We start from the raw sequence: 23,738 nt of genomic DNA on the forward strand, positions 1-23,738 counted from the left end.
ATCGCATAATTAGCATGCACTTCACTGGCAGAGGAGTACAGTGCTATTGTTCCCGCACAATCAAATTAGCCCTGCCAATGAGGTCAGTGTTCTGTGACCTTAGAGACGGTTCATGTTTTAACCCCCCCCCCACTTTCGCGCGTGCACACACACACGAAATGTGCAGCATGCATACACACTTAAACTAAATCTAACTTCTATGTTCACTGAAAACCTGTTTCACAGAGGCATTTTTGACTCTTTAGTTCATCATATTTGGAATGAGGAATGCAGCTAATGCAGTCTGACCCTGGGGGACACATATGTAATGGAGCTACTTTGACATAAATTCAAGCATCTAGTGAGGTTTGGATCTCACATTATTTGCTCCTAATACATCTGCAGCATCTCCTGTGTACTAGTGAAGTCTTAATTTAAGTTGCAGGTCTCTCCTTCCTTCTAGTACTCAGAGTGACCCGGTTGACCTGTCCACTCTGCCTCCGCCCCTCTGCATTGTCCTGGAGCACTGTGTATCTCTATGCCTCTAATCTTGTCACAGAAAGGACAGTGTTTTGGGAATTGTTGAAGGCCCTCGGAGCCCCAGCCTATTCTCATGGCCAGAGTGCCAGCAAATGTTCCATCAGATGTCCATGAGGTGCAGCTATGGCAGAGTCCAAAGGCTTGCCTTGCTGGGTGGCATGTTGGACCGTGGTCTGCATCTTTTTATTTTTAGCAAGGTGGGGATCCAGGAAGAGATATTCAGGGAGGCCACCTGATCATCTGAGCATCACTGTCCCATCTGTTCTACACACTTCATTGTTTGGCGCTGGGCACTGAGCAGGACCATACGATAGCCTCGCACTGTGGTTCCCTTCATTCTGCGGTACCTTCTGACCCAGGCGTGACCATCAGTCCCACTGCTGCATCCCGCTCTGCTGACTCTACCTCCTACTGAACTTGCTACTGATTATTTTCAACATATTTACATCTCATCAAATAGAAGCCCAATTTTGAATCCTTTAATGAGGATAATGGAGATATTTCATTCTTTTAAGAACTAAATAATTTTCAAGTTTTTATTCTTTGAATCTTGCCCAAACATGATTCACAATATAGTTCTCTTAAGATAAGGCTCACATGAGTTGAGATTTTATGACATTTTTGGAAAACTTGGGTCCAAATGTTAGTGCTAATGGGAAGTCTGAGGAATATTGAGGATTTGTAGCAAGGAAAAAGCTTTGGTTTGTGGCAATTGTTGAAAGAGTGAGTGCTCCATGGACTATGGGAAATTTTAGCTGTGTGATGCAATCAAGAAGCAATGGACTTAGGCCGGGGATTTAGCTCAGCGGTGTAAGTGCCTGCCTGGTAAGTGCAAAGTTGTGAGTTCAATCCCCATAAAACAAACAAACAAACAAACAAACAAAAAAACAATGTACTTATTATCAGATGACTTGGGTCTAGTGCTGGCTCACACTGATCTAGGTTGTATTTTTTTCTTCTTGGCCTGGATATCTTCTTCTGCAAAATGACTACATTTAGCAAGAGTCTGTTTCTTAGTTCTCCAGCAATAATATTCTATACTTCTAAAACATTCATTAAAACTTGGCCCCCACCCTAGGTTCTACGTACTAATCGGCTACAGTTGTCAATTTTTACACATCACAGCTCTGACTGCTGTAATTGATAGAGGGAAACCTTGGCAGTCTAACACCCACAAGGAAGAGAAGTCTATGAGTATGCCTGAGCTTTCCAAGATTTCATCCCCTCCCCTTATTGACCATACACTTTCTATTATTAAACACTAAGGAAGGGGAGAAGCCAATGGAAGCATGACTGATCTATGTTTAAATGATATGTTTCCAAACTGAGGTAGTAAGTCACTGAGCTGGTAAGTTCATCTTTAAGGAAATTAGATAATTCCAGCTCCAACTTGGTCACTTTGAAATGATTCTATTTTGTGATGCCTACAGTTTTACTTATTTGTTTATTTTAGGGGGGTTCTGGGGATCAAACTTATGACCTCATGCTAGCCAAGCAGACTCCGTGCTGCTGAGCTATATCGCCAGCCCTGATGCCTATATTTATTAGGCAATGGATCTTTACAACTATATGATGATGCTTCTGTACTTCCTTATACTTTTTTGTTGGGAAATTAAGGCTTTTGATTGACTTTTGAATCTGAGCTCCAAAGTTTTTAAGAGAAGAAAATTTAAATTGTAATTTATTAGTACAGGGTCCTCTCCATGAAAATTTATTTTTAAAATGCATTTCATTTTTAAATATCTTGGCCATTTTTCTGTATGCAGATATGAATCTTTTTTTGTGTGTAGTATAAAGATAATTTCTTAAGGTCTTGCTGATTGTGCAAACACAGGAACATTTGACTTCAATGAGAATTAATATCGTTGGTCTATAGGATGGAAGCAGTATTCAGTGTACCACGAAAGTTCCTGGAAACATCATACATATAATGATTGCAATAAGCTATTCCATCCTCCTGGTATTTAGCCTTCATGGTAACTTCTTTTTGATGAAAAAATATAGGGAATTATGCACAAAGGAGCAGTTTTTATACTTGTAATGGAAATATTAAAAAGAAACCCATTTTTACAAATTGTCTATCTAATAGAGATTTTACAACATCCGTAAAATATAGACACTGCTGCATCTTCCAGCACTGTGTTTACTGCTCGGGAGTGTGCCAATTTGCATAAGGTGTATATTTTCATATGTGTGCTCTGTGTACGTTCTATGTATCATATGTAAATACAAATCATGGTACCCAAAGTCTCAGGGGAAGCCCCCCATCTTAGTCATCCAGTGTAAACCATGAAAGTTCCCTAACAAACAGGATTAAAATTCACTCCTTTCAACCAGCCCAGGCATTTATTCCTTCCTTTTCATTGAGCTACATTTGTCTGATTTAACAAGATAAGATTTGAGTGCTGATGCAGCCCGTTGTTAATGTAGCAGCGGCATCCACCACACCATCGACACTCGGCATCAGAGGAATGCATAAATCAGGTATTCAAAAAAAATTAGATATGCAGCACACCGGTTTTATAGTCCCAGCCTCAGAAATTGAAATGGCCCAGATTAATGTATTATATCTTACACACTGTCCGAGTGAATCAACTTTAATATATTGAACAGATTTGCAGAACAAGACTTTGTTATCTGAGGAGCACTCGGAAGAAGGAATTGACCTGAGGATTTGATTTGGTTCAGGTAGTTCATGTTGTACAGCAGCATTTGAATAGTTTCACATAAAAATAAAATTTGTATTAGAAATATTTCACATCATTTCTGGGCTCATCCACACAGCAGCTTTGTAGAGGGCCAATATTATAGAAACAATGTCCGGCCAAGATATGATTTTAACCTTTGCTTCTGACATGGCAAAACAATATAATTGTAATTTTAATGTAAGCTGCTGTTTCTCGGCAAGGCAGCTTGTGCGCGCTGACTTTAACTAGTTTGGATTTTGACTGGAAATGAAGTGCCCATTGAATAGCTCATACAATAGAAGCACCACAATTTGTAGCATTCCATTCCCAAAGGCTCAGTCGGGGCTGATGCTTCTCTGTGAAGAAGCTGCTCTTTTGTCATGTTGGATGCCAGTCCAGGGAAGGCTCAGCTTGGACTCAGTGCAGGGTTGCCAGGACAGTAGCTCTTTTCTTTGCCAGGCTGGGATAGCCATGGTGAAGAAATTGTTTTGGGATTTGAAGCCAGAGACGATGTGATCTTTCCCCTGACTGCCTGGAAGAAGGAAAGAATGGGAAGACAAAGAGCAAAAATTGGAGCCTGGAGAGAAAGAATTCTGTATTTGGGGGGGAGACATGGAAAAGGGTTTCATTCCTCCATGAATTTCTTTTCTGTTTCAAATGTGCTCATGTTCTGGAAAGGTTTCTTTGTGTAACCTCAGGAACTGCCAGATGTTCCCTCTTCCCAGGTGACAGTGAAGGATCCTGAACCTTCCTATCATATAGATCTTGGCAGTGTCAGCCTTGTGATCCACCACAATCTGTAACTTCCTCTATCCAGAGATGGAATTCTGTGTATTTCATTTACCTGATAGCACAAATGCTACTTCTTGTGATGATTTTCTCATTGAACTCAGAAAGTCTCTATTCATAACATGTTTGAAATGAGAGGCATGGGCAGAGACAATCATTAAACTGAAGACAATTGGTAGATCCATAACTGGTCAAACACTAGTTCCTGCATTGTGAAAATTCCAAGAAACAACAAAACAATTGAAAAATCACATTTTCCCTCCTAGGGTGAGGCTCTGTACTTGTTGGCATGTGTAACAATTATTTTGCTCTTTCCTGGTTAATCTCGCCTGTTTTCATATCTTTGATTTATTTTAATTTTTAAGAGATAGTAGTCAAAATAATCTAACCTGGTAGTAACAATTGATTTCCCAGTTTTCTTTGGTAGTGGACACATATCACATCAGAAATCTGGTTATGTGTTCATAATGATTCCTACTTCTCTTTGCTGAGTACTCTTGCCTGAGTATTATTTACCCTTCAGAGGTCAAGGTTGATGTCGCCATTGACAACCTACCAAGCCTCAGCCCTCTTTCTCTCCTCATTTGTGAGTCATAGCCCAGCTAGCTAACCTCAGCTTCATTAGATCCCACACTGCTTGGCCTTGCCGTGGTGTTTGGGTGATAGCTTGTAGCTACTGATTTAAGTCTCTTTCTCCCAATGTAAATCAGAACTCTTTACTATAGGTACATTCCTCATTCTGAGTGTAGTACCTACATTCCAGGTTTTCATTGAGTATAAATGGATTTCACATATTCAAACATTGTGTACATATTTGCAAATGCTTCCCCTTGGCTGAAGATTGTAAGCTCCAGGGACACAGTAGTGAACGTTATAGTACCCCTACTCTCACAGGGCTTGAGTTTTATAGTAGGAGAGGTGTTAACTATTAATGAGCTGAATGAGTTTGTCTTATATGACTACATGAGACCTAGCAAAATGACAACTTCCTGTGATCTAACCTGATACACAATATGTCATATAATAATGAACATATCCATTCAGTGACAGTATTTGACAGGACCTAAGCCAGGTTGCAGTTTGAAAAGTCTTGCTCAGACAAAACTTGAGTACCATTAGGTGGAAACAGTTGTCATAATGACACTGAAGTGCCAATCATTCCATTCCATTCATGGAGGTGCCAGGCCTTGTTTGTATACCTTAAGGGTCTCAGCGTGTCCTCAGAGCTCTGGTGTGGGGAGCCAGCGTGTGCCTTGTTCCTGTATCTGGGGCCAGGATGGGCCAGCAAGCAGTTTTTCCTCATCACCTCAGGCCCTTCACTGTGGTTCCACTAAGTCACACTGCTCCTCTGGGGAGAATGCCTTGGGGTTGTCAAACCAGCAGAAACGAGACAGGCTGTTTGATGCCAGTCCTCCTCCTCCTCCTACCTGGAGTGAGGAGAAAGTGTCAAAAAAAAAGTGCTAATGTTTCTACTCGTTCAATCATTAACTTTCTCAAGGAATTATTAAATAAAATGGCAGTTTAAAAAAATCTTCCATTAACATTTCCGAAGTTTTATTTTAAATGTTATTTTCCTTTAGACTACTTTCTCCCATCTCACTTAGCATTATTTTTCCAGATTCAAGTTCATAGGTCTCTTTGGTAATAAATGTTAATTTTTTTATATTTTAAAAATTGTACAGTACACAGAAGTTGCTTGATAGCTTTTGCTGGAATTATAAAAGACTTAAAAATAGAAAGTAAATCTAAAGCAAAGGAAAACAAAGGGAAGTTAGGATACAGTAGGAAACAGAGAAATTTATGTCCCTGTATCATTCTGAAGTTGTGGGATGGCTTTTGATTGGCTAAGCCTACTTATATGAACTGACTAATGGCTAAGGTTATACGTCTTACTTTTCAGCAGCTAGTATAGGCCTGTATGTGCTAGTTAGGATTCAACAATACTTGTAGAGAAATTTCCTCAGCTATGGAGGTCTAAGCATTAGTAACACTAGTGCATCAGGTCTCAGTGGACCCTGTGTTACAGAATATTCTCCCCACTTTGTATAGGCAAACTGAGGCCCGGCATGTTGCCTGTGTTTCCAAGTTTACATAGCTAGCAAGTGATCGTCAGGACCCAAATCCAAGAATCTACCTTTAAAACCTGGGCCCTTTTCAGTCGGTTGCTTAGTTTCTGACATAGCCAAGTTCTCCAGATGATAGGTTCTACCAAGCTGTTCAGCCAAAGAATGCATTTGTTGTTAGGAGTTGGTTCAGGTACTCATCCTAATTAAAACTGGGGTCCAATGTACATTCACTCTTGCAAGTTGCTTGGGTTGGTTTTCCTTTCTCTCTTCTCTCTGCTGAGGACTTGAGCCTTTCTGAACCCTGTGCCCCACCTACCTGACATCTGACATCAGGGTCCTTAATATGGGTACTGTATGAAAGATGAGAGTTGATCTCCTGAAACATGACTTCCCATCCTTGTCCTAACAGAGAGTTCCTGGAGATTCACAAACATCCTTCAGCATTCCTGCATCATTCTCTCCATTACAATAAAATTACAGTGGCTCTGCTACTCATGACATAGTCTTCACTCTAGTTTCTGGGGATTTAGAGAGAAAGCATGGAGTGCTGTGTTCTCTCAGGTCCCTCCTCCTAAGTTCCTGATTTCTTTGCTTTTTCCACAGTCCTCAGCCATACTTAGGAGCACTGACTTCATTCTTTCAAGCATCGCAGAAGTGGGGTATTATACCTGCTATGCATTTATGGATGATCTCCCAACGGTAAAGAGGGATCAAGCACATAACTTTTAAAAAATGTCTTTACGTGGACTCTCGGTTTCTTGATAATTTTCATGATGGGGTGTGTCTACCTGACCATGCTCATTCTTGGGACTCAGTCAATTAAAATAAGTCTTGTTCTTCCTACTTTAATCCCTTTACTATATCCATTCTTGCTCCCAGAACTACAGCCTTGCCCCACCCCTCCCAGCCCAGAGGAAAACTAAAAATTCCCATAAAGTTATGCTCCAGACTGATTTAACACTACTTTTCCTCATTCTGTACTTTGCACTTGTCTCTACTTTAGAAAAACTAAAAAGACCCACTAATTGGTTATATTAAACCACCAGCCATCTGCCACTGCGATGATCTGGAGAGCTTTCCTAGGAAGGGCAATGTGCTCCAGGCGTCCTGTTTCCCATGTCGAATGTTGCTCCTCACACTGACCCTCACCCAGTGAGCGTAACTGGATTTTACCCTATGCCGGAGGTCAGAGGTTAGTTAGCAGCCTGTCCTTTCCTTCTACCACCGCACATATACTTAGTTAATATCTTTCAGAGTCAAGGTTTTGAGATCCTTGAAGGTATTACTCCCTGCAAGGACTAAAAGCCTTTGAATTAAAACACCAAGCCTCTGCTCAGCTTTTCAGTATTCTCAGCTACCAGGTGATGTAAATGCTGCAGGAACATAAGCCTAGATCATTACTATCAGAAACTAGCCTTTCTCTGGTTGTTATTCTCATGTAAATGTGCCATTCAAGATGCCTTATCTAATCTGAAAGACAGCTATATGTTGAAGCCTATGTGTGGTGGTAATAATATAAACAGCTACCACATTCTAAATATTTTCCAAATGCAAGGTACCATGCCTAACATATATCACTGAAGGCTTATTAAACAATATAAGATAGGGGGTCCATTTTACACGTGAAGAAACTGAGGTACCTAGCATCACACGACTTTAACAAAGTTACAGAGTAAGACACAGGAGGCAAGACTAGAATCTGAGTGGTCTGTACAGTTGAACTTGCTACACAGGTGGGAGCTGGCTAGTTTATATGTGAGCAAATGGGCCCATGGGTTTTAGTCAGTAATGGGAACCTTTAAATCCATTAAAGCCAATTATAGGAAAAGAAAGCTGCCACCAATTCAAGCAACTGTTTTGAGCACTGCAGTTTATCTTTGATTTAATTATTTATATTCTGGGATAGCAGCTCATACTCACTCATCTAGTTTCACCAGAACATTGTATAACAACTTGTTTCTTATTTATCCCTCTTTAGTGTTTCTCTGGAAATTTCTTACAGCATGTCCTAGCCTTGAGATTACTAAATGAGTCAACTTTTATAAAGTATATCAAGTTAAATAAATTATTAGAGCAATGTTCCAGACATCATGGTACTTCTAAAGGAAGCTGTTTCTGCTGTGACTCAGGATGTTCTTCCTTGCTTAGCTCACATGCTCAGGACATTTTAGGTGTTGTAGTGGATTGGTACTGTGGTCCACTGAAACACCAGCTGAACTGAATCAGCATGCTGAGGTGCTGAGCATGGATGGCTCACCTGAGAACTGTGGCCAGCATAAAAGGAAATGTGGAGAGGAAGAAAGAGGCCTTGTGGGTTCCCTTAAGAGTTTGTGCCTGGAGCCATTGGTTCTCCTGGAGGAGCTCGTCATGCTGGCTCCCCTAACATGAACTCAGCTGTTACCACTGCAGGAGCTTGAGACCTTGTTGCTGCAGTTCACTTTGAGAGAGCTTTGGTCTTTACTTTGAGCATCATTTCCTGGCCCCAGAGAGGATGATATGTGCTGTTTAATCTTCCTGGTATTTACTCAACTGTTCTCATTGTTGGAAGTGCTCAGGATCTCCTTGTCACTGAAAGTGGCTGTGGCAATTTTCAGAGGAGCCCTGGTCCTTATTTTGAGCATTGTTTCTTGGCTCCAGTACAAAACCTTCAGCTTGCTAGCACAGATCCTTCACCCTGCTCGTATAGACTTTCCAGCTTCCACCATTGACCTTTGGGCCTTCCCAGCACAGATCCGTGAGACAGACCCGCATTGTTGTGGGTTCTAGGTTTTCAGCTAAACTCATGCAGGTTATTGACACGGGATCCAGGCCTTCAGCTGGATTTTCTAGGTCTTTAGTGTTGTGGACAGATTTCCTGAACTGTCTCTGTATTTGACCATTATAAATAATGCTATAAATTATGTGTATGTAATTGTGCTCCTTGCAACCCCTAAATACAACAGGTGTACTTACCTAAATAGCTGGGTTCTCTTTTAGGCGTCCTTTAAAGTGCTGCTGTGCGGAATAACATGCATGGCACTGAATAGCCACACTTTACCAAAAGCAAGCTGCTCTTGGTGTTCCAGAGGGCCTCTTGTGTCTTGGTTGTCAGTCAGAGATGCATGTAGGTGACCTACTTACTAAATATCTTACTTATTAAATATCTTTGAGAAAGAGACTATGAAGATCTGAAAAAGACTAAAAACCTCCTGACAATGGTCTCAGATGTGATCTAAAAAAACAAGAATCCACAAAAAGTGAAAGTGGAAAACTCAGCCAATTTGAATTTTTGACATTTAACATCCGGATAGAAGTATTGCAGGAGCACAGCCATTCTATTTTCTTTTGCCAATAGTCCTGATGGGATGAACTGACTTGGACATTGTGGCTGTATTTTTTCTTTCTGATAGTGAAAAGTTCATCTTACTTAAGATTTAGTGATGCAAGGGTCTTTGGAAACTGTTTAGTCTAAATGCTTTTTTATCTAGTGTATAGAAGTGAGAATTCACCAATCATTTACATTGCTAACTGAAAAGTTGAGATTAAAACAAAGTTTTCCATTCTCTTTGATTCCTTCTAGAAAGAATATTCTACCTTAGACACTGGGTTGACTATTTTCTGTTTCCAAATATAATTATCCATCTTAGTTACTTTTCTTACTCCTGGGACAAAATCCCACCTCCCATGAGTTAAAGGAGGAAAGATCTATGTTAGCTCACAGTCTGTAGAAGTTTGGTTTCAGTCCATGTTTGGCTGGCTCCAAGGCTAGGAGGCATGGCAGAAGAGCATAGTAGAGGAGAAATAGTCCATGGCATGGCAGCAGGAAGCAGCAAGCTGCCGCGAGCCTTTCTTTCCCGTTGATCCCATCCAGGCTGCAAGCTTATTGGATAATGCCAATGGTGCACACGCTCTGTGTACACAGCCACTGGCAGGCCTGAGAGAGGAAAGGAGAAGTTGTAAGATACCAACCCATGCTCTAAGTTTGTGACCTTATTTTGAAACTAATCACTTGTATAAACCTAGTATTTCAGAGAAAATAACAGCCTAAAGAAAATCAGGGCTTGAAGCAAACAGATCTTGAGTATATTTGGTTGTCCCTGAAAACCAACATTGTCATGGAATGTATGTTGAAAAGAATTTTAAAAATATTTGAGAAATGCAAGTAGTTGTTTTCTTAGCATAGAAAAGTAAGTATGTATGAATGAGAGGAGGAGGTAGAAATTATAATAGCTACACTCACAAGCGTGAGTCACACCAATGTAAATTAAACAGTAAATTTTTGAAGTTAATGACAGAGTTATGACTAAAGTACATGCCTTATGAGAAATACAGGAAAAAATCAACAATTAAGAAGTTATGTGCAAGCCCATAAAAGAGAAGACGAGAGTACCTTTATGAATGTTGTCACTTTTATTTTTAAGTTAGGAGGTTCCTATTTTAGCAATTTTCCTCTCATAGATGCCATCACTTTAAAAACAGATATGAATTTCTATTTCCAATGTTAACGAAAGTCTTCAAGTATTTGTTACAATTTCAAGACCTAGCTGTTATTAGATAGTATGACAGAAGTGAAAGTACTTATGACCCTGCCCCCTACCATGCCAAACGAGTTCACGGGACCTGAGTGTGTCCCACGGCCCCTGGTCTTCAGACTTCTCCTCTAGCAGATCCCTGCCTGATTCTCCTCTCTCAGTAAGGGCACTCCAGCGCTGAGCACAGATTGTTGCCCAGCTCCTTGGAGGGGGTCCAGTGCATTTGTCAGGAACTGAAAAGTTTTGGAGCCAGTTTGAGGACTTTCTGGTACACAGAGTGTTGGCTGGAAATGTAGTGCGTATTAAATAGGATGTTAATTTTCATGACTATTTTCCCCATGGTTGTAGCTTGTGGTCACTGAGCAATTTAGCAATCACCATGTGGTCTGTTGGACACACAGCCTGGGTGAAGTTCAAAAATTAACAACCAGTCAATGGGGAGTAGGCCAGAACTCAAATTCATGTGTTTTCGATTCTTTCTTTCTTTCTTTTTTAATCTATCCACCTAAGGGATGGTTTCTTCTTTATTACAACTTTAGTTTTCACCATATGCCTAAAATCTGTAGGTACCTCCTATGGTCTCTCGTATTTTTAGCTATTTAATTTTAGCTCGTGACTGTTAGACTTGTATTCTTACTGTGAAATCTATAATTGAATGATTCTTTGCCAATTCACTCTTTGCCTCATCAGGTAAGATGCACTGTATCATTAATTCTAAGAACACATACATTTGGGTTCAAGGTATACTTAGTTCCATAGTTTTTGTCAAACCAAGGGAGAATTTGTTTGAATTTAAGAAGTCACAGCCTGGTTAGAGAAGATATTTTTATATAAAGGCATCAGAAAATAAGGGTCCTTTCCTTGATGTGAATTTCAACTTAGGCTTGTACCCTTCTTTTTGTACATGAAATGATCTCAACGAGCTCTCAGGATACCTTGTAAAGTGTCTAAACTGGGAACTCTGTGCAGTTCCTTCTTTACAAAGTCCAACTGGCCCTAGTGGTGACAGTGGATTGTCTGAAGGCCACACAGTACGGACTGGAAGAACAATCTCTTGCCCCTGCCACACTATCCCCCCTTCGGTCAGCCTTCCCTCCTTCAATAATGAAGCTCTGTCCTGAGGAATTTGTTACTAATATCAAAAACAGAAGTCTGTCCATGATTTATCTTTCTAGATGGTTGCTAATCTATAACAAGTCAGGTTCCCTTGCTCATTCATTTATATTCCGATTCATTTATAATTTCTTCCTTGGTTAGAGGAGAAGGGATGGAAACAGCCCGTGTGTTCTAGAAGTTGCATGTGACACATGAACCTTTGTATTTCTCACGGGTGCGACCAGAACAGTAGGTGTAGCGTGCAAATGGCGTCTGACATCTTCCTGATGAGAGTTTGCCCATGCTGACTTCTGTGGTAAGAGGGGCTGTTTAACGGGGTCACTTCAGCGGTCCTTGCAATTTAATCACCACTCATACAAGAACAAAGAAATCAAACTTTTATGTTTCTCCATCTCTAGTTCAAAGAATTGAAGCTCTGGCATCTAATATTGCCTTCTAAGAATTAAACAGTAATTGAGCCTGAAATAAACCTCTAAAAGTGTATTATGAAACTGCATTGTTTATCTGATTTGGAGATAATTACAATGTAATTAATGCTACACAATTAACTATGTACATGATAATATATAGTATATTCATACTTTGTATATTCTCAATATTTTTATTCAATATTGTCAAAATAAATTGACCTACGTATATGAAATAGGCTTCCTTATTTTAAAAGTTATCTTATAAAAATTCACTATTTTGATAGAACTTTTCATGAACTATTTTATAGACTTTTACTTCCAGAAATAAAGACCAATATTAAACTCATGTGGCCCTTTCTGAAAGATTTATATTAATATAATTAGAGTTTGTTCTTTTCTCCCAACATTTTTAGTTAGGTGGACTTAGAAATTTTTTGCGACACTTTGTCTATTATACTTTATGTCTCTTATCTTATTAGAAAACCAATATAGTGTTTAGAACTTTAACTTGACTGTCTCCCTTTCTCCTCTCTCTCCCTTTGGCTCTCCTTTCTTTCTTTCTTTCTTTCTTTCTTTCTTTCTTTCTTTCTTCTTTCTTCCCTCTCTCCTCCCTTCTTCCCTCCCCCTCTCCCTCGTTTTCAGCCTCCCTCCCTCCTTTCCTGTTTTCAAGTACTGGGGATGGAACCCAGGGCCTTCATACAGAACTATATCCTTGGGCCTTTTTGCATTTTTATTTTGTTTTATTTTGAGACAGGGCTTCACTAAGTCACAAAATTGCCCAGGCTGAGCTCAAAATTACTGCCTTTTAACCGCAGCCTTCAAGAGTGCTGGGATTACAGGCATGTACTATATTTATTTGCTTCCTCTTATCTAACTTTAGTTACTACGCATGATAAAAAGTACATATTTTATCTAAAGTGCAAATTAATAAGCATTGTACAAATTATAGGGGAGAGGTTATTGTACGGAATAGTATTCCTGATTTGCTAAGCCCTGAGCCTAATTTTTCTACTTTCTCTTTGGTTTCTAGGGTAGGGTATAAAGGATAGAGATTGCCTGATAAGTGAAGTATTATTCTCCATTAATAAAAAATTAATGAGGACCGTGAATGCTTTAAATCTTGGAAGGATTAGCAGTATTTAGTTTGGGGTGACCAAAGGATAACCTTGGAGTACTTCTGATTGTGCTAATGAGAGGAGGGTTTTTATTTTTGTTTGTCCAGGAGGAACCTGCAAAAGGACATTGCCTCTTTAACGGAGGCTCTGGCATACATTCCTGGGAGCTTCACAGCTTTCCTTCGTAAAGCAGCATGAAAGAGTTGATTTTCATTTTATGTTGTGCTTGTGAGGCATTAGCATGATGTTCTAACACTTGTAAATGAATATAGCTCTTGCCTAATCTGTCATTTTAATGCCTTATAGATTTTATTTCACTCGATGTTGTACCAGATTCTCAATAATAATAATCAACTGCTTTGTTGTTCTCTTGCAGAAATTAAATTTCTGTAGTGAGTGTGCAACTAATAAAAGATGTTGCTTGAGGAAACAAAAAATAAATATGATGAATCATAAAATTTGGGGGAGGGAGAGGGGAACTTGCTCCTAGATGAAAGACAATTACCGAACCAGTAGTGAATGTCTGATTCTCATCTTGTCAACAGCTTAATAACATTCATGAAGTCTTTAGCCACAGTACTTATGTCTGAGTATTAACCCTGTGGACTTGGTGTTTTCCACAATTTCATTTAGAAGCATTAAAATAAAAGGTGAGGTAGTAAAATAGCGATTCTCTTTACTTTATACCCTGGGTAAGTTTGCTTAGTGTTGTCATTTTGCGCGTGCGTGCGCACACACACACACACACACACACACACACACACACACACACCTTCTATCTTTTCCCCTGTCACAAGCCATCCAGAAGAGGAGAATTAAAGGCAGTGGTGTGGGACTCCGAGTATTGGCAAAGACTGTAAAGTGGAAAATAAGTGGTCATCTCTCACCGCGTTACCAGAACCCAGCACTCAGAGCAGTGGCAAGCACCTAATTGGCCACTGGCTTCGGAGAAAATATGTTTTTCTAGACCTCTGTCATTTAGCATGTTCTTTAAACTCTGTGAAAAACAAAACAAAACAAACAAACAAACACAAAAACACCACCAGGTTGAAGTGCTGACTCTAACCTCCAAAAGAAAGAAAATGGAAAGTTAAGGCTTGAAGGCTAGGCAGATACTTGGAGATGAATAATTGGAGGCAACTGGACAATGCTGGACAATGCTGGACGATGGTTTGGTTTCCTGACATATGAATTCATCCCATTGCGTACAGGTAGTGGGTGGATTCAACAGTGATGAGCCGCAGAAAGGTAAAAGGAAACGTTCATCTAGTAAGAGGAGAAGGGAGACTACAGCAGTAATGTTAACCAAGAAAAGAAAGTCAATGTGAGGTAACAGACATTTACAGGGCTGTTACTACAACGGTGTCATACTGAATTTAAAAAATAGGAGAAGTAAGTACCTTAAGACATAGTCAAATTTACTTCAGCATGTAGATAGATTTCTATCTTAAATTTGAGCACATCATATGGGGAAAAGAAAGAATAAAAACACAAGTAAACATTTTATTATTTAAGTGTGTATCTACATGCAGTGTTTCTGTTCATATAACTTAGCTGAATAATAACTTAGTGTGCACTGAGATTTTGATCTGGTAAAACATTATATGCACTGATTGCATTAATCCTCTTAAAACCAAAGAATTGTGGGATAGTTTAAAATTCTGTAGATTAGAAGCTCTATAAATTTACCTCTTGCTGTGATATTGGTAAACCTTGCATCTCTGGTAATTGTTGATATAAGGATCCAAAAACCCTTTGGAACCGTATCCCTTGTTGAGTGTGGATGGTATATATTTTAGAGAGGATAGGCCTGGTTTCTCTCAGATTCTCAAAGAGGTGCAATTCCAGATGGAAGTTAAAAGTCATATAATCATGCAAATTAGGGAAAATGAAAAGAAAAAAATATAATAATGATTCTAAGGCGATCTAGGACCTCGTGTGCATAGAAGAGCTAAATAGGGGAAGGATTGATTAAAAACAACCCTTGAAAGTGCATTGTCTTCATCACATGCTTTTAGTCAGAATAAAAAAACAATTATCTTAGAACCTCAGATGATGTCTCTTTGCATCCATGTGGTTTCCTTTGCATTTTTAAAACAAATATGTAACCTGAAAGATGCCCTGAGTTCATATGTTTTATTATTACTCTAATAATATTGAGTCTGTCTCTGTCTGTCTCTGTCTTTGTGTCTCTCTGTATCTCTCTGTCTCTCCGTCTTTCTCTGCCCTCTTTCCTTTCTGAAGAAAAAACACATGATTTTCTAAGGAACTGCATTGAATGATGCTTGTGGTAACACTGGACGATGCCTCTGACTGCAGGGAACAGGAGTGACTGACCCTAGGGTCTCAGCTGCTGCCTTGGCAATCCATCCAGGTGAGTGTCTGTGCCTCCTCCCACAGCTGTTCCCACCTAGGAGTAGGCCTGGCATTGTTCCTGAGGCAGATCTATTTTTGGAGAGGCAGGATCATCTGACGGGTGGAGTTATCTCTAGGACTGCAGGATGACCTTGCCATACTTTTCCTTGGGAATGCACAGTGATTTAAAATTCTTCCCCTCTTCCTTCACTCTGGATCAGAGTTCCATCATGGTCTAAAGACTCTCCCAACCTCCCTTCCTTCCTTCCTTCCTTCCTTCCTTCCTTCCTTCCTTCCTTCCTTCCTATTTTTCTTTTATAGGGAGGGACCATAATAAATATTGTGCACATTGAGTCCTTTCTGGGCATCCATTTTTGTGCATTAAAATTAATATTGTAGTAATATAATACAGTTCATTTTTTCACATTTATTATATGCCTAGTAATGTGCTACTGTGTCACATTATTTTATTCTCTCAAAGTGTGAGAGAGAAGAATTATGTTTACAAGAGGAAAAGCAGTCTATTGGAGTGTGTAGTAGACTGTAGAGTTACTACTCAGAGGTTGTTCCACTCTACTCCAGAGCTCACGGTATCTACTATTAAGCTAGAGCCCCTTGAAAGCAAATGGAATGGCTACTTTTCTAAAAATCATATTAACAATAATCAGGGAGTTTCATTGTTTTCCCTCGAATGTGACCAGGTTGAAAAATAAACGGACTGATATAAGCAAATATCCTGTTTGGTTTTGTGTTGGGAGACTGTGACCTGGAATTCTTGCATTTACCCTGGGAGGACTTTGGATGATGTGCAGGACCTTTGGGTTGCTCTCAGGACCCTGCAACCTAACAGTGCCTGAGTTCCTGTGGTGTGAACAGCAACTTGTTTTCCCCAGTAAACCTCAGTCTCTGGGAATGAGAGAACCAGCTTGTTTCTGGCTTGTGTAGCCCTCCCCCCACCTGTGACTTTAGTACTGTTAGTGAAGCCAGGGGGGTTAAGAAAATGAGAAAACTAAATGTTCCTCTTTCAAGGTTTCTGTTTGACAGTGTTTGCTAGACAAAGTAGAATTTTCACTGCACAAGTCCTTAACTCGAGAGCTCCACTCAGTCAGCAGTTATGTTATGTGCTTTTTATCCAGCCTTTCTCATTTAGAAAAAGGAAAAAAGAGAAATTTATCCACTCAAAGTGAGCTTTTTGCTAAACTTGTGTCTTTCCCTTGTTTGTCATGTGAATTGCATCCCAAACAACCCCTTTTCAGAGAATTCTGCAATCCAACTGTAAAGCCCTATCAGATGTACAATGGCTTTTAAAGTGCACTGGATTTATGTAATAAAATGAATTTAGTATCATATTTATCTCTAAAGGAATGCATATTTTTCTCCTTTGTGTGCCTTAGTGAGATATTTAACATCTGGCCCCATAGTTCCTTATGTTATATGGTACAGTTAATAATATATCCCTTTTTAGAATTTTTATGCAGAGTATGCTCTGTGTTAGGAATTTCATCTTTATTAATGCTTGTTAAAGAAATAGATCTGCCCAGTTAAGTTTTGGTGATGAAATTTGACAATTTTTATCATAGTTATATTCAGTAAACTATACCAAGGAAAAATTTAGTTGAAGACTCCTTCACTGGAGAAAACTTGTGGATTCAGAATCCTTCACAAAGCAATTTTCAAAATGGTAGAATCTATGGGTTCTCAATTGAATGAACATAATAGATGCTCAGTGAATATCACAAAAGTGTAATGGAAGTTAGGGACAGGGAATTTGCTATATATTAGAGCTAGCCCTCCAAAGTAAAAATATTAAATCCTCATAATTGAAGAGTACTTCTTCAACTTATTTTCTGTTAATAGAGAAATAATTATCCAGATGTTATTGAAGTTCCCTGTAGTATCGAGTGTAAGATTCCACATTACAAAAACATTTTGAGAGTTACATCAGTAAAGTCACTAACATTATTCTATGGCAGAAGTGGGGTGGCAATGACTATATTCTTACTGTGAAAAAATTTCCTGCTTATCTAAAGTGTAGTCTACTGGTTTTTAAATTCCAACATTTGAAACAGTATCAATGGACATATAAAATTTGCCCAGAGAACTCAAAAGTTAAGTGCTCAGATGGTGGCCCAACTTTTTTCAAGATATATGTACGCTGTGATATGTAGGACAAGTGTATCCTTTGTTATGTCAACCGTGATAGCTGCCTTGAACATGGACTCCTATTCATTTTAAATAAAAAAATAAAACTTATCTTAGAGGGAGAAAGGTTGACATGGGTCCTGAATTGTTTTTTTTTTAATTTTTTAAAAATTTTATTTAAAAGGAAAAAGAGAAAAAACAAAACAAAACAAAAAGCAGTGTGAAGGTACAATTAATACAGAACTACAAAAAAAAAAAAAAAAGTAAGAAATCACCAGTTAATAGATTACAATTATCATCCTAGAGACAGTTGCTCAAGTCACAGTATCAAAGCATACAAAGTGGACATTCAAACAGTGAGACTGCAAACAGTTGTGTTCAATGATCCAACCAAAAACATTAATATGGGCATCTATTTAACATCCCTAAATACACTTGCAGTTGTATACTTTAGAGCACTTTTTTTTCCTCTCTTTTTTACAACAAAATTTGTTGAATGATGGTTGGTTTCCTCTTGACCCTTGTTCTGAGCAGTAGAAATACAAAGGAAAAGACATTGTTTGTCTGAAGAAGACTACTAGTGAAAAATATGTACATTTCAGTAAGAATTAAATTTGTATGGCTTAGGGCAGCAGTTTCCAAAGTGAGGTTTTGAGGGAGTAGAAAGTTTATATTTGGTAATGTTAGAATATTAGATAATATTAGAACACATACTTAAAATGAGAAGTGATGTTTAATGTTGAATATGTGGATTACACATAAATCATTTTTTATAAATATATGGTAAAATATTTTAGTGATAGGGAGATAAAGTCTTGAAAACAACTATTGTATCATGTAGTGCTTTTACTCATTGAATACTAGCAAATAAACTGTTGAATGAAACACATATTCATATTAATAAATCTTATTTTCCCAGATTCACTAAACCCTATTCATTTATCTTGTGCTATTTCCATGACTTGTTAGTGACCATCTTGCCTCAATGACCCATATAACTATAATTCTTCTCTTGCCCCGCCCCTCACGTTCCAACTGAGAGTTCCTAGTCTAGCTACTGAGTTGAATAAAACTGAATTATCTCTCTTGATTGTATTTCTAATACTATTTTCATGAGCAAATATTATGGAAACTTTACAAAAGAATCATCTCGGCTCCCAAGTGTACACGTTGTAAACCCAGTGTTATCTACTCATCTCCAATCAGCTCATATCAACGAGTACATCAAGACAACCTGTATGCGTCACTCAAAGCTAGGAAATGGAGTCATGGCTTAATTTTGAATCCTTTCCTTCAAAGCTCTCTCCCTATCAAATGAGAAAGTTGGGGTCCATTTTGAGGTGATATAGCAAGGTTTCTCAGTTTCACTATTGCAGACATTTGGGGCCAGTGATTCTTTGCTGTTGTGGGGCACTGTAGGATACTTAGCATCATCTGTGCCCTGTATTCACTAAAAGTCAGTAGCAACCCGTTCCCTGCCAACCATAAAAGTCTCCAGACTTTGCTTAATGTTCCTTAGGGAATAAAATTATCCCTAGTTGAAAACCACTAGGTTAGAATACTGAACGTGTTTTTAAAAATATAATACTGAACATGTTTTTAAAAGTATAGAACAGTTCAACAAACAGTGAATTAACCTTGTAATTGAGTTCAAAAGTAATGTGAATATCAGAAATGTCAAAAATCCAGAGTGATTTACTTGAAAGGTTGGTTTCCATTCTTCAATTCCAATCCACTATGTTAATCACATTAGTTTAAAATTGTGACTAATAATTGAAAGCTTACTTTCCCTTGATCTTGTCTGCCCTTGAGGGGGTTTTTGAGGAGTCAGGTAGGAAATGGTAGAAAGGGTAAGCTAGAGAATCTAGGGATGAAATAGCAAATTGGTGAGGCATGATTAAGAATGTATTTTCTGGGTAATCAAATAAATTGGGGCTACTAGGAAAGTCTGTGGCTCATGATTTGGGGAGGAGTGCCCAGAAACACCTAACAAAAGGTAGCAGGGTAAAAGAAGATGATCTTTCAAATGTAATTATTAAAATTTTGCTCAAGGTCACTTTCACAGCATCTTACTAGAGTACATGTGTTCTAAGTGAGCCATCTATTATTTTTATTTGTTTCTTTATTTTATTTATTTATTTTATGGTACTGGGGATTGAAGTCATGACCTCACGCTTGCCAGGCGGGTACTTGTGCCACTGAGCTAAATCCTGGCTATTTTCACTAAGGGAAATTCCCCCAGATTTTATTTGAGAAGTATTTAAATCTTCAAATACAAACCTGATGAAGAAAAGATTCAGTTACATGTGAGTTGAAAACAGAAATAGATCTGCTGATCCATACATTTGTCCTTTCCCTTGGGAACAAATAGAGGTACAACACACCCATCCCAGTGGGCTAGCTGCTCATTTGCTGGATTTATGTCAGATGGGGCATTATTAGTAATCCAACATACCTTAAGAGCAACTTGGGTCAAAACTGTCAATTAGATGGAGAAATTATGTACAAAATTAGGATTTCAGAGACCCAGATCTTTTGGCAAATAGCTAGATTCTTTTAAGATCAAAATATAGTACAATGACCCTCTGGGGTAAACCTGCCCATTAAATTTGCACTTCTTCAATGTTTTATTCTGTCCAGGGAGCAAATGAATTAAGGCTTTCTTTTGTAAAATATCTTTTCTTCTTATCTGGCCTAAATTTTGCAGACTGCAAATGGAATGTCCAGTTCTATGGACTGCTGGTGAAAATGTACATGTTTTTTGGCAAGTGCCGTCAACAGTTCATTTCAGAAACTTAAAAAAAAAAATGGCTATGGTTTATTGTTGCTGTGTGTCACACATATAAGTAAATAATTTAATGAATGTAAGTTGTTTTTAAAAGAAAAAAGCATATGTGTCTGCCAAAACACATGTATCAGGACAAAAATATAGATAAGATAGAGAGTTTTGGATTTTTCATGTATAAAGAATGTAGATTTAAAGTCATACTGTATTTGGGTATATAACATATGGGCCTATTTATAGAAACTGGATGCATAGATTTAAAACCATTTGAATATTAGCTTTTATAAATTGGGAGAATGTCATCACCAGTTCATGGCACAAAGTCAAAACATATTTTAGGAACTACTTACAATGAATTGTGAGTCATTTGAAATAAATTTTTAGGAAGCCTATTAAATTTATCTCCTTTTTCTTCTTTTTTTTTTTCAAACAAAATGCCCTAAACATCGTTTCTCTAATGCATTGGTGTGTCAAATCTGTATAAACAAGTATAAATGTTAAAAAAGTAAAGAATACTAATCAAGAGACACAAGACACACTGCTTAATAAATCTTCCCTTCAATTTATTTATCTAGTATTACAAAGGCAGAAGAGATATCAATTAATATAGGCAAAGAGGAGCCATAATTTATAATTAACTGGCAAGTGGTTTGTAACAAACAGCGGCACCGAGTCTAATAGCCAGTAGAAAAATAACTAGTGTTGATTTGTCCCTCGGCAAATTAATAGAGTGCTTATCAATGACAAGGTTACATAAAACTGCTAAATAAATAATCATCAGTGAGTTCGAGTGAAGCAGATCTTTAACAAGCTTAATCTGAACCTCTTGACATCTTTAGACTATGAGGAGATTAAATAGTAAGAAAGGAAAGAAAGATACACTGAGCACACGGCAAGCCTGCTCCGTAGCTGTACGAGAGTGTGTTCTTATGTAACGAGAAGTAAAGAAACATTTTTATTGCAAAATTACATTGAAAAATGATTTTCATTATAATTAGAATGAAAACTCTAAAAGATACATCAAGGAAATGCTGAATTGGGATTCAGCAGATGAGAATTTCGCTGCATCTCTTAACAATGAAAATATACAATTTCAGTCATTTTTGATGTATTTCTGCTCATTTGCTTCCCTTTTATGACTCACCTTTGTACACGTCAGGCACTGCAATCCGTACCTCACTGCGGCTACGTCCAGGAGCCTAGTTTTGGTTATTATGGTTCTACTTTAGAACAAAGTGAACCAAAGCCCTGTGCTAAATGGACATTTTAACTCTGCCAGCCTTCTTAACCACTTCTAACTATTTATATAGGTTCTAAGATTCTTGATGCATAATGTTTTATTTACTCATGTTTTGAATTGTGTATCATTTACCTATGAATTAATGGCTTTGTGCAATGCCTCAATACTTGTCTTTAAAATTTCCCCTATGTATAGTTTTATGTGCATATTTTTCCAGTAAATAAATCCAGCAAAAACATATATATATATATACGCACAAATATATATATGCACATATATATGTATATATGCACAAATATATAGGCTTCCTACAAATTTATTTCAGACAACTCACAATTCATTCAAAGCAGTTCCTAAAGTATGTTTTAACTTTTGCTATGAAATTGTGATGATCCCAGTGTTATGGCTGATACATTGTGTCAACTTGAAAAGTTTTAGAAGTTTAAATAAGGGACTCAGCAGGGAGCCAGGGTTCTTTGCAAATATCCTTGTCCTGGGCAGGAGGAGGGCAAGGGGACTTTGTGAGTGCTTCACCTGCCCTGGGGGGAAGAGAGTGGCCTGTATGCAATATAAGGAAGGAAAAGAGGCTTACTCTCACCCACTTTTGATCTGGCTGCTTTTGCTAGTTGATGCCTTGAAAAGTTGCCCCAGTGCCATGCCACCCTACCTTGGAGCCAGCTGATTTTAGACTGAAATCTCAACAAACTGTAAGCTAAACAAACCTTTCCTCCCTTCATTTGGGGTGCTGAGTATTTTGTCCCAGCCACAAGAGAAAAGTGTCCAACACACCCAATTATGCAAAACTTACGCAAAAACTAATACTCAAATGGTTTTAAATCTCTGTATATGATGAGATGCCTAAAATCTTAAAACAAATAGTTTCAAAAATGCTAATAAAGATGATACTGTGTGAGGCAAATAAGATGTCTTAGTCCATTTGTGCTGCTATAACAAAATGCCTGACACTGAGTCATTTATAAAGAACAGAAACTTATTTTCTCACAATTCTGGAGGCTGAGAAATCTCAGATCAACACATTGGTAGGTCTAAGGTCTGATGAGAGGAGCTTTCTGTTTCCAACATGGTATCTTATATGCTACATCCTGTGGAAGGAATGGATGCTGTGTCCAGACGTGGGAGAAGGGAAGAAAACCCAAAAAGGAATTAAAAGTGACTGACGAGTAGGTCTTATCTCTCGCTCATTAAGGGAGGAGTCTTCATGACCTAGTTACCGGCCGTAAGCTCACCCTCTTTATAATTTTGCACAGGAGATTAAGTTTCAAAGTAAATTTTGGGAGGGACATGTTCAAACCATAGCACACAGAACATGGCACTAGAAAGTCATAGTTGTTCCCCAATGTCCAGTGATTTGCTTTGGGGGGGAGACATACATTTATTATTTTTGCACATTTTGGGGGGTTTGGAGTGTCCCTCTGTAGGGGTTCATAATCAGACTGGTACACTTTGCACTGTAATTTACACGATACTGTACAAAGGCTTTGGTGCTAGGAGAAAAAAATGACCTCCAAAAGGTGTCCACATCTTAATCTCCAAAACCTCTGATGGTGTTATGTTTCGTGACAAAGAGAAATTAAGGTTACAGATGGAGTTAAGGTTGCTAATCAGCCGACTTTAAAATAGGGAAATGGTTGTGAATTATGCGAGTGATTCCAACTTACCATGAAATTTTAAAAAGTGGAGCAGAAGGATAGAAAAGAAGGGATTCAGTATGAGAAAGGTTTGATCCGTTATTGCTGACTTCAAAGATGGAAGAAGCTGCCATAAATAAAAAAATACAGGTGGCCTCTCAAAGCTGGAAAAAAGCAAGCATATGGATTCTCTCTGGGTCATCCAAAGGGGAGACAATCCTTCCGACACCTCTGTTTTAACCATGACACTTGGGTCAAACATCTAGGCAAACGTTCTACACCTGAGCTATACCTTTGCTCTCTGTGTCAAACCTCTAATTGCGACGTGAAAATGGTAAACTTGTGTTTAGAAGT

The 23,738-nt window shown here is 38.4% G+C and overlaps 1 long non-coding RNA gene across 5 annotated transcripts in view; it reads left to right on the forward strand.

Annotated features, from left to right (window-relative positions):
* LOC101787473 (uncharacterized) overlaps positions 1–23,738 on the forward strand; it is a 523,418-nt gene that overhangs the window by 448,596 nt on the left and 51,084 nt on the right. For all 5 annotated transcript variants that reach the window (XR_010040560.1, XR_010040558.1, XR_010040559.1 and 2 more), the window contains one exon: positions 15,458–15,587. This is a non-coding gene — a long non-coding RNA (uncharacterized LOC101787473). The remainder of the gene's footprint in view (positions 1–15,457; positions 15,588–23,738) is intronic.

The sequence above is a fragment of the Cavia porcellus genome, unplaced genomic scaffold (genome assembly GCF_034190915.1).
Source record: "Cavia porcellus strain 051 isolate PalLab524CR breed Dunkin Hartley unplaced genomic scaffold, mCavPor4.1 scaffold_18, whole genome shotgun sequence".
Lineage (NCBI taxonomy): Eukaryota > Metazoa > Chordata > Mammalia > Rodentia > Caviidae > Cavia > Cavia porcellus.